The sequence below is a fragment of the Bubalus bubalis genome, chromosome 7 (genome assembly GCF_019923935.1).
Source record: "Bubalus bubalis isolate 160015118507 breed Murrah chromosome 7, NDDB_SH_1, whole genome shotgun sequence".
In the NCBI taxonomy this organism is placed as follows: Eukaryota; Metazoa; Chordata; class Mammalia; order Artiodactyla; family Bovidae; genus Bubalus; species Bubalus bubalis.
This window is the reverse complement of record NC_059163.1, coordinates 46,277,357-46,289,558: the sequence shown is the minus strand read 5'-3', so window position 1 is coordinate 46,289,558 and position 12,202 is coordinate 46,277,357.

Sequence of the window (12,202 nt, the reverse complement as noted above, 5' to 3'; positions counted from 1 at the left end):
AGTCCACAGAAATGTGGCACCTCTGACTCCCAGTACACATGAGAAATCACATCGCTATGTCCACCCTTTGCTCCTCACCCAAATGTCTCTTCTGTGTCAGTGGGGATGATCTTAGTGATATCAGACAAACTACGCAGTTGAAGGGGAAGGAAAGAAGGAGCAATGATAAACCATGACAGGGTGAGGAACAGCCAACAAGGCAGTCTGCCAAACCTCCAACTCTTTCTCCCTCACTGCCTGGATCTTTATATTTTTATCTGATCATCTAGTCGGAAATCCTACCAGTCAGCAGTCCCCTTTGGTTCACAAATGTTCTGTTAAACATTCAAGTCCTGTCGTGACTGTTAATGTCAGATTAATCATCCTAATATTACTGGGAAGGGTGGGCACTGAGGCTCAGACACTTTTAATGGGGCAGAAGCAGAACATTACAGGACCAGGAGGGGACAGCTTAGGAAACAGAGGCCAGAGCTTTGTACTTTATAACTCAGATAAGAGAGAGAAAACACCTTTCCTCTCCTTCACTTCAGCACCTCATGTGTTCCCAGCAACCTTGAGCAGGACCTACGGGACCTTCCCGGGACAGAGACCCCTCCTTCACCCCCTGCCCCATGTCCTCGGTTGTAGCTCCCCTCTGAAGCACCTAGCTCACAATACCTGATGCACATTTTCTGAGTTGTTTTACAGATGCTAAAACTCCCACCAGTTGGAAGATGACATTAAAACTACTTGATGACCATAAGCATGTAACCCCAAATTCCAAATGTAGGTCCTATGTTCAAATAAGGCAGTTGTTTACTGTTTTTTAGTGCCTATTTGATCAACGTGAAGAAAGTTATGCTTGTCCCAAATATGTCCTATTTTAGGGAAGGTTGGGAAATGTAGGAAATATCTCCAAAGGACAGAAATGCTCAGGGATGTGGGCTTCCCTGGTGGCTCAGATGGTAAAGAATCTGCCTGCAATGCAAGAGACCCCCACTTCGATTCCTAGATCAGGAAGATCCCCTGGAGAAGGGATAGGCTACACACTCCAGTATTCTTGGGCTTCCCTGGTAGCTCAATGGTAAAGAATCTGCCTGCAATGCAAGAGGCCTGGGTTCAATCCCTGGCTGAGAAGATCCCCTGAAGAAGGGAATGGTTATCCACTCCAGTACTCTTGCCTGGTGAATTCCATGGACTGAAGCTGGCTACAGTCCACAGGGTTGCAAAGTGTCAGAAATGACTGAGCAACTAACACTTCACTTCACTTCATAGCCTTATAACCGCTTCTGCTATTCATGGCTCTTCATTGAGGAATAACCCAAAATCATGAATCCTGGTCCCAGCTTTCATCCGATAACTTTTAAATCACTTGCTAAGGAAAAAGGTAGCTCAGCTTGTAAAGAATCCACCTGCAATGCAGGAGACCCCAGTTCAATTCCTGGGTCTATTTGCTTTAGAAAGGATAGACTACCCACTCCAGTATTCTTTGGCTTCCTTGGTAATTCAGCTGGTAAAAAATCCACCTGCATTGCGGAATACCTGGGTTCGATCCTGGGTTGGGAAGATCCCCTGGAGAAGGGAATGGCTACCCACTCCAGTACTCTGGCCTGGAGAATTCCATGGACTGTATAGTCCATGGGGTCGCAAAGAGTCAGACACGACTGAGAGACTTTCACTTTCAAGGAAAAATTCAACTCCAAAATTTCACTATAAATGTCATATTTTAAATGGAAATCATCCTATAGTGAAAGTCATAGTTACAGTGGTCACTCCTGTTTATTTTTTTTAATAGGATTATTTTATTTATTTATTTTATTTTATTTTTTAACTTTACAATATTGTATTGGTTTTGCCATATGCCACTCCTGTTTAAAACTGAGTTTGAAAGGCATTTCTGTGGTTCAATGAACTTCAGCCTAATATGAATAATTCCCAGTTGCTTTTGCTACACTAAGAAAACGTGCAAGGAATCACAGCCATAGAATCCCCTGCAAATTTTAATTCTATTTGTGGGGACCCTCTGGTACAAATGGGAAAGGGGATGAATTCCTTATAAGAAATTGAAAGACAAGAATATTAACATTTTTGAGTTTTTATTTTGTTTGGATGAGGGAAATGAAGCCAAGTAATGAATCCAAGGGTCACAGAGCTAGTAAACAACAGTAGAAGTGGGGCTTGAACTGGTCATGCTATTTCCTAAAGAACTGAAGATCTTCAAGGAAGAAGGTACTTATATGATATTTAAGAGAACAAGAATAATAGTATTAGATCTTATACCAAGAAAATGCCAAACTGAAAACTAACATAACTGGGGACCCAAATGTAAAACCTATGAAATATGAAGACCATATATGGCTTAAATCTTTCATGAATTATTAAAATTAGGCACAAACCTACATGTGCATGTACATGGCATACACCTCAGTCCTTCTGTACTCTTATAAATTTATTGTTTTTAATTATATGGTGACATACACATAGGAAATCAATAGCTATTTTTAATTTTTAGTAATTATTAAACTTAAAAGAAGAGAATACTTTAAATGCAGGAATGTGGCATATAGCCAGTTCTAGATAAATAGTTCCAGATGAGTTAGAATCTGACCAATAATATAAACACAGAGAAATGGCAAAAATATGACCTGCCTGTTGACCTTAATTTCAGTTGGAATTACTATGGATTTAATATAAGATAAATAACTTTTCATCATCACTAATATTTATCATCTATCAAGTATGTCAGAAACTGTACACTCTCTGGTTTTAACCATCATTATTACTTTGTGAAGAGGTATATTGCAACTCCTTATCACTGATGCAATAACCAAAGCTTAAGGACTGTAGCAGATGTTTGTGGAGGGTCATTCTACATGCTTAGTACACTTGATATCAGCATGTCTTAGATGTGCATGTCCATGCATGTGGCCCATGGCCCACAACAATTCTGGGCCTCAGCATCTCCCTGCTTTGCTGCCAGAAGCTTCTTTGAAGCCTTGGGAAATTGTTCAGCCATGCAGAAATCTGCAAGGAGTGGGAGGTGAGGAGAGGCAAATGACTCTGAGAGTCATCTCAACCAATGGGGGCAAGAATCAGCAGGTAAATGCACCAGGATCCCCACCAGGTGATAAGACAATTCTACGCAAATCCTTAGAAGGTCCCCAGCACAGCTAAGGCCAGTTCCCCCAACAACAACTAAATCATTAATATACCCTCTGTTGGCTTTTCTTCCTTCCAAGCCCCACTTTCTCCACTTTTGCTTCCTGGGATCATCTCTGAAGTAAATTATCTTCACCTAAGTTCTTGTCTCAGGAGAACCCAAAATAAGGCAAGTAGATTAAGCAACTTGCCTTAAGCCAAACATCAGTTGGCAGAGCCAGGACTGCATCCTAAACCATTTATTTCCAACCCCTGTGGTCTTGGAGATATTCCCTACTATGAATTAATATTAACACATCTGTAAAACTAAGTCAAAAGAAAAGCTAAGGCAGATATAAAACACATTTCCCAGCTCTTTAAAAAATCAAGAATGCTTTTGCCATTCTACATTAAGTGTGGTGTTGAAAGAACAGCAAGCACATGGGCCCCTCTTGAAGACCCTGGGGTCTCATGCAGACAGGCATCTATGCCATGGACATCAGGGACCCACATGAGGACACAGCTTACTAGGAGCACTGCAACTAGTGATGAATATGCCTATCACATCATGAATAAGAACCCATTCAGGATGGAAGATAATATACTATTGAAGTGGCTCTCAGGTTCAGCAGCAATTTTTTCTTATGGTTACATTTATTATGTTCTGGTCAAACACTTTCATTTCCTATAACTTTCTGAAAAATCCATTGCACTTTCATTGCAAAACTCTCACCTTGTTAAAACTCAACAGTTTATCTATGCTAAGTTCATCTACCAACAAGCATAGAACATTATGAGTAAAACATATTATGCTGACTGGCTGCACTGTATTTATTTATTTATTTATTTTTAAATTTTATTTTATTTTTAAACTTTACATAATTGTATTAGTTTTGCCAAATATCCAAATGAATCTGCCACAGGTATACATGTGTAAATTTATAAGAATAAGGGCTTGCTTAGTAGAGCATGGCAAGACAGTTTTTAGAGTTCTGTGGGAAGAAGTGAATATCTGTGATACTTTTAGAGAATGGAAAGAAAATGTTGTTCAGTTGCTCAGTCATGTCTGACTCTTTGCAACCCCATGGACAGAAGAAAATAGAGCAAAGATGTATGTTAGGGTTGCCATGCTATACACTAGCAGCAAGTTTTAGACAATATTTGCAGGCTTGGGTTCTGAGTCTGACTCTACTACTAAACACACCATGTGATTTGGGACATTTTATTGAACTCCTCTACTTACTCATTTGTAAAATAAGGACAATGCTTTTTGCCCTGTGTGCTGCACAAGGGCACCTGAGAAGCTCAAGTTAGATACTGTACCTGGAAATTCTTTGAATCACACAAAAACTTAGCAAATAAAAACTACTGACACTTTGGATCATCACCATCATCGATGTATATGATTACTTCTGTTTGTTACACAACAGACACCATGGACAAACTTTTCAAAAATATGTCAGGTGGCATGTGACCTCACTATGACAAGGTCACAATTAGTTATAATTGAGTGGAATTGAATACAGAGCACATCTGATTTTGAAATGACATTTTACTAATGGGGGCTCCCACAAAATTGTAATATGGCATTGAGAATAAAGTTATGGAATATTCCAGCACACTGCACTCTCTCTCTAGAATGAATTCCAGAGCCAATTCCACTTCCTTGGAGTTAACTAATTGGTTAAGGAAATGAGTTTATTCCCCCAGACCACTGGGTACCAATTAGTGCTAATTTTGGCTATGATGAAAAATGGGCTGAAACCAACCTAAAGACATTTAGTGGGATAAATGCAAAGTCATACTCCTAGGGACAAGGAATTTTGGAAAACAATCATTGGTTATCCTCTCATTGTTTCAGAAAGCCTGATAATTACCATTGAGTGCTGAACCAATTGAGAAACAAGACAATGACATAAGGCCATTCAGGCAGGACTATTACTGATAAAGTAGATAACGAAGAAACTGATGTAATTCTGTAGACAAGTAGGTCTCCCAATACAGAGCTCCACTGGATGACTGCCAGCTCCCTGGGGCAAAAACCCTTTGCAAAACTTACAGCTTGGGGAGGGCAGTCCAGAGCACGTGCTTTCTGTGGGCCAGCTTGCTCCCAAAGAAAGAGGAGCAAGAAAGGCATTGAGCTAAGGATGTCCATTTCCTCCATGACGTGAAGTTGCTTCTCCTCTGGGAAGACTACATGAGAGGAAGAGAGAGAGCCCAGGCCTGGTTCAGAAATAGGGTTCCCACCACACAGAAGGAAACGTCAAGAGTGGAAAAAGAATTCTCCCCGCTCTGTAAAGCATGGAGGCCCAGAGGGAACATGTGACCTTTCAGGATTATATAGCAAGTTGGTAGCAGTGTTAGGGCTAAAAGCCAGAGCTGTTTTATTTATTTGTGTTTTAAAAAACAATAAAGCAAAAACAGAAAAAGAGATACCTTTGATTTATTTGCATTACACTTGAAAAAGTTGAGGGTTGGGCTTGTTTCATAGACTACAAATTTAGCATAAAACTATTGGTCACTTGTGTGGTTTAAGTATAGGGTCCAGATCACAGAAAATAATATATCTGTTCTCCAAGACTTTCTGGAGGTTCATATTCAATTCTATGAACCCCATTTAGGAAGACTGATGATATAGGAAGTATAGAAAGAGATAATCAGGACAATAAGAAGCTGAAATAGAACTGGAATTTGAAGAGTTCTCATTAGAAGAAGGAGGGGACTTGCTTCCATAGAGCTCCAGAAGAAAGAGCTGAGAGAAGTCAGATGGAGGCAGTTCTAAGTTAACAGAAGGAAGACCCTTCTAACATATGCAGACACAGACACACACACTCTCTCCTAGCAGTGAGTCAGATGCAAACTTGATCATGTCACCCCCTTGAAAAAACCACTGATGGTTTCCTAGTGCTCCTAGATAATGTCCAAATTCCTTAGTCGAGTTCACAAGCCCTTCGTGGACAGCCCTTTGGTTGATGTCCAGCTCCAGCTGGAATGCTCTCCCTGTCATGACACTCGGGACCAGGTGTCCACCCCAAACTACAGTCATATCTAACCTCATTAAATACATATTATGGCTTTTGCATATTGGAATTACTCCTTTACGATGAGCCACAGCTATAATTAACAGAGAATGAGAAAAGGAAATTGGGTTAATATCTTGTGGGAAGCAACTGCGAGAACTAAAATAAGGAACCACCCCAGTGATTCAGACTAACCCTTCTTAGGTGTACACAAAAGCCCAACTAAATCTGCTCACACTAAGTCCTTTCAAAAAATTCAAATGCATGAGGACAGAGATGAGAAAAATTCAAGTTCCCCTTTGCCAGGATGTTGCCAACAGTGAGAACCCCCATTTAGAATTCATTGCTTTTTAAAATGTAACTTTTGCATTTTATTTTATTTTTTTGAAAGTAGAGAACTATTTTATTTGGTGGAAATGTTAAGGACGTCAACCCTGGGAGGCAGCATCTCAGTAGCCCAGATAAAACTGCTCTGAGGAGGCAGGAGAGGGAGTCAGACTATATACAAGTCTGCAACAAAGCGGGCAGGCAATCTGAAGATCAAAGATTATGATTTAGTAAGGAAAACCAGATACCAAGTTAAGGAATTCAGTGTTCTTCCATGTATAGGAAGATGCAAGCCTCTGAGCTCACTAAATTCATTCCTTTCATATGCAACCCAGTTTTGGAGACCAAATCCTGTGTACCTCTGACGGAAGATTGAAGCCAGGCTTTCAGCCCACTTCAGCTAGAAGTGGGGAGGGGTAATCATAAATGAATAGAAGGAATAGCTCAGAGCTGATTTTGGCCTTGAAGAGAACAAGATAAGCCCTTTGCCCATTGAATTTCTCTGTGCAACTTGTTTTTCCATTCTTTACTTGCTGGCCTAGTAGTGGGAGACATATCCATTGTTATTAAACGTATATCTGCTCTCATTTATCCCAGAACATGCTACCAGAAATGACATGTGAGAAGCAGCTTGGAGGCAAATTAGTGCCACACTTCAAGGCCTCTGCCTTGGGACATTCAGCAGTCTCCACTTTCTCTGTCCAGGTGTCTCAACACCTAGAGCATGTACTCTTGTTCCCTTACAGCATCTATAAGAGTTTTGCACCTGGGAATAGTTTTGTTGTATTTTAACATAACATACCACATCAGACTTGTCCACAATACTGGAAAAAGTGAGAACATGAAGGAAGACTGAATACACAATTGAAGAAAGAGATAATTAATGGAGCAAGATTTTGGAAGAGGTGGGAGGGATCTAACAAATGTCCATTCATCTAAAAAGTCATTTTAAGACTGAATGCTAGAGGTTGGCTACAAAAGCTCAGAGCTCTCTAAACTTGGAAACTACTCAGCTTGACAACTCTTCTACTGCTTATTTTTGTTTCTTCTTATCAAAGTACTAGAGTAAAATAATCATAATTCCAAAAACTTGCCATTTAGCTCAGAATACATCTATTCATAATATAAATTTAAACTATATAGACTTCATGGCGCTTAAGCTGTTTGAGTTCCTATTAACTAAGGCTTGAAGTGACTCATAGATTAAGAATCACATTTATAAATGTAGTTTTCTGAATGCTCACTTATGTAACATCACAAGCAAGATATAAATAAACAATGTACTATTCAGTCATAGCCAATAGGTAATTACCTGGACACAATTGGTGTCAAGGCTCAATGCTATAAAGAAAAAAAATGTGGAGAAGTGGCTGTCAAATTAATGGTGAAAGTACAGGAAGCTGAGCTCTGTGACCATCAGAATCTTAAGATTCATTGTCTCATTTTAATATTTTCCAAACCAATTAAATGACCCACCTCTGGGAAAATGTGACATTTACCAGACATTTGAGAATGGTTAATTTGGTATATGTATCTTTGTACTTTTTTTTAAATTTGTATTATGGAACATTTTAAATATATGCAAAAAAGAAGATAATATAATGAAACTTCATGTATCCATCACCTATTCTCCCTGAAAATAATTTTGAAGCAAAGCTCAGATGCCATTTTATTTCCTGTGTGTGTGTGTATTACAGTTTGAACTATTATTATCAGTGCTCATCTCCTGGGATTGAATTATTTATCAGTCACCAAAGATATAACAACCACAAGTTTCTCAATAAATTTTTGTGGATACAATGAATAAAAGGTTAATATCTATTGAGTACTTACTGCATTCCAGGCCCTGTTCTAAATGTTTTGCATGCACTCTCTCATCTAATTTTTATAACAACTCTAAGCCATAAGCATCTTCACATTTCGGATGAGAAAACAAGTGTAAAGAGACTGAGAGACTTCCCCAAAGATAAATACAAATTCAATGAAAAAGAAATCAAACAAAATCATATTGTGAATATAGAATAAAAGTAAAGCAAGAACGATACTTGATATTTTAATAAGGTTCAGAATCCAGGCCTTTGAGAATGAAAGTAAATATGGCAAAATATTAAAAACTGGTGAATCTGGGTAGAGGTATTTGGGAGTTCTTTATAGCATTATTGCAATTTTATGTTATAAGTTATTTCAAAATACAAAGTTAAAAATGCAGACTTCCCTGGTGGTCCAATGGTTAAGACTCCATGCTTCCAATACAGGGGGCCTGGTTTTGATGTCTGGCCAGGGAACCAGATCCCACATGCTGCTAAGACTGGGTGGAGCCAAATAAACAGGTTTTTTTTTTTTTTTTAAGTTAAAAATTTGAAGTAGGCCCATTTTTTCTCAACTAGCAAAGTTCAAGGAAGAAGCTGACTGACAATTTTGCATAATGGGCCAGGATTTCTCTTATGTTGGGTCTCTGAAATGAGAACCCAAGTCAGGCTTAGGTTTAGGTCAGCTTTGTGGACGGTTGGGAGGAGGGTCATCTCAGGAAGCAGAAGCGAGGGGATGGGAAGAAGAAAAAGACAACACAAGAACACATTATCAGTCGATCTCTCCCTGTAGCACCTGAGACTCAATCCTCCTGGGGACCAGTGGTGGCCAGTCTCCAAGGTGGCCCCCAGGGATCCTTGCCTCCTTAGAGTCACACCTTTGTGCAGTGTCCTTCCACATTGCATCTGGGTTGGTCTGTGTGACCAACAGCATACAGCAGAAGAGATATTATGTCATTTTTGAGATTAGATCATAAAAAAGACTGGCTCTCATTTTGGGCACTGGCCTGCTCTCTTTTAGACCACTCACTCTGGGGGAAGCCATATGGTGAGAAGCCCTGGGCAGGGGTCCACATGATGAGGGGAATCCTCCTGCCAACAGCCATGTGAGTTAGCAGTGAGTCCTTCAGACCCAGTCATGCCTCAGAAGACTACAGTTTTGGTTGACATGGTTCCTCTGGTGAGAAACTCCAAGTCAGAACCATCTAGCTAAGCTGCTTCCTGATTCCTGACTTGTAGAAACAAAAACAAGAAATTTTTGTTATTCTAAGCCCCTGATTTGGAAGTGTAACTAATACAGGACCCTTTGAGGAACTGTATTAACACACCTCAGAAACCTTCCATCAAGGACTGGGAAGCTGAGGCAATTATCCACAAAACGCCAATTCCAGAGTGGGCACTGCAGGTGGGATGCTGTCAACATGCCAAAGCAAACACAGAAGAAATCATAGGTGGGCTGAAAGTACGTGAGGTTGGTGTACCGGTAAGTGAAGTGAAGTCGCTCAGTCATGTCCAACTCTTTTCGACCCCATGGACTGTAGCCTACCAGGTTCCATCCATGGGATTTTCCAGGTGAGAATACTGGAGTGGGTTGCCATTGCCTTCTCCAGTGTATCTTCCTGACCCAGGGATTGAACCCAGGTCTCCCGCATTGCAGGCAGACGCTTTGCCATCTGAGCCACCAAGGAAGGCAAGCACCTGCTAAAGGACTTCAGGAGGACACCACCTTGAACTTTTCTAGGACAAGAAACATGTTTGATGCAACATGAAGCTCTCCTCAGGAGACTTCTCTTTATTCCCTGTGTTAGTCTTTCAAAATTTGCAGCTTATCTCACAGAAGCATTAACCTAGCCAGAACTGGAATTTTTAAGACTTTATTTTTCTGATTAAAAAAGTAATCTCTGTGATTAAAATATATTTGAAGATACAAAAATACCCAAAGAAGAAAATTTTAAAACATCAAAACAAATGCACCATTCACAGACTACCATTGTTAAATTTTGAAGCCATTTATTTAGTATGTTGTAAAAATTCATATAAATTTTATTGAAATAATTTTAGTTATAGTTTATAGATGCTTTAACCACTAAAAAATATACTAAGAGCAATTTTTAACATGAAGCAATAACTAAATCATAAACACATCATTAGGCTTCCCTGGTGGCTCAGACAGTAAAGAATCTACCTGCAATGTGGGAGACCTGGGTTTGATCCCTGGGTATGGAAGATCCCCTGGAGGAGGGCATGGCAACCCACTCCAGTATTCTTGCCTGGAGAATCCCCACGGACAGAGGAACCTGGCGGGCTACAGTCCATGTGGGTTGCAAAGGGTTGGATACGACTGAGCGACTAAGCACACACAAACACATCATTCATGAAAAATAATCAATGTTAATCAGGTTTCCAAATCTGATTTCAATTTCAGTTATGTTTTCTGAAATGAGGAAGTTCTGAGCAAGTTAGGGTGTGGCATCACTTATTTAAGCAACACTAATAAATCCCATGCCCTGACCACGAAGAAGGCACTGCTGAATGCAGGCTGAAATAATCTTCTAGTTGTGTTTTTCAATCTCTGTTAGGATTTTCTTTTATTAAAAATAAGAATGAGCTGAGCCAGTGGGTCAGTGTTCCCTCTTCAGCTGCTGAGCCATGAGTCTGGCGTTGTACTCATTCCACACTCACTGTTTGATCAGATGCTCCCTAATAGCCTCTTCTGTGGGGGTAGGCACATGCCAGCCCCAAAGCAGTTTTCCTGAATTCAGTGCTGGCTTCTGCTAGAAACAGGTTTTTGGGAATAAAAATGCTTTCTGCTCCTTCACTAATCTAGAAGAGAGGATGAATACAGAAAGGTTTAGTTGTTTACTACACAAAAGAAATATGGTTTAGGATCTAACATAGATAAACAAAGAGTTCATGTGCCCCTCTCAACCCTCAAGGACCTAATCAATCAACACCAATGAGCTGCGTGTATGAGGAGCTGCTGACTTGTCTACCTAATCTGGGAAACAGGATGGCAACTGTAAAGGCCATTTGGACCCATCTAGTCCTGACATCTGTCTTATCAATACCTTAAGCAATTACGCATAGGGAATATAAAAGGGTTAGTTAAGAAAATATACACTCCTATGGGACAAGCCATACACAGTTTGTATATAAGACAGGTAGTTATATCACAATTTGTAGGTGGCATGGAGTGTGGGTCTGATGTTAACCATTATTCTTCCCTCAGTAGGACATAGGGTTCTGTGCCTCTGTTCTGGTCCTAGTCCGGATCTTTCTCTTCTACTATTGAGTCAGATTCTACTCCTCTGCCCTTGATTACACTTCTATGTTCTATGTATACTTCTACATTCTAAATGGGTCCCTATGTGCCAGAGATAGAGTTGTGAATAAGAGACTGATCACTTTCTCATATTGGGCTTCAATCTCTCTGCAATTATTCAAAAATTTTGTCACAAAGTTCAGCAGGGTTGTTTCTTTCAGTTTTGCAGTTTTTGCTCTTTTTAAAATTTTTATTGCCGAATGCCAATGTATCAGAAATTAGGGCCACTTAAATACTTTCTGTAGCAGGGTGGGAGTGAAACTGGACTTCCCTGGTGGCTCAGATGATAAAGTGTCTGCCTGCAATGCGGGAGACCCAGGTTCAATCCCTGAGTTGGGAAGATCCCCTGGAGAAGGAAATGGCAACCCACTCCAGTACTGTTGCCTGGAAAATCCCATGGACAGAGGAGCCTGGTAGGCTACAGTCCATGGGGTCACAAAGAGTTGGACACAACTGAGAGACTTCACTTTCACTTTAAAATACTTTCTGTAGCAGGGTTGGAGTGAAACTGGAATCCCCTAAGATTTTAAAAGAGGACAAGAGATTTCCTAGGTTGGATATGCCTGGAATGCAATCTTATTACTTAAATGCCTTTTCTTCTAGAGTCA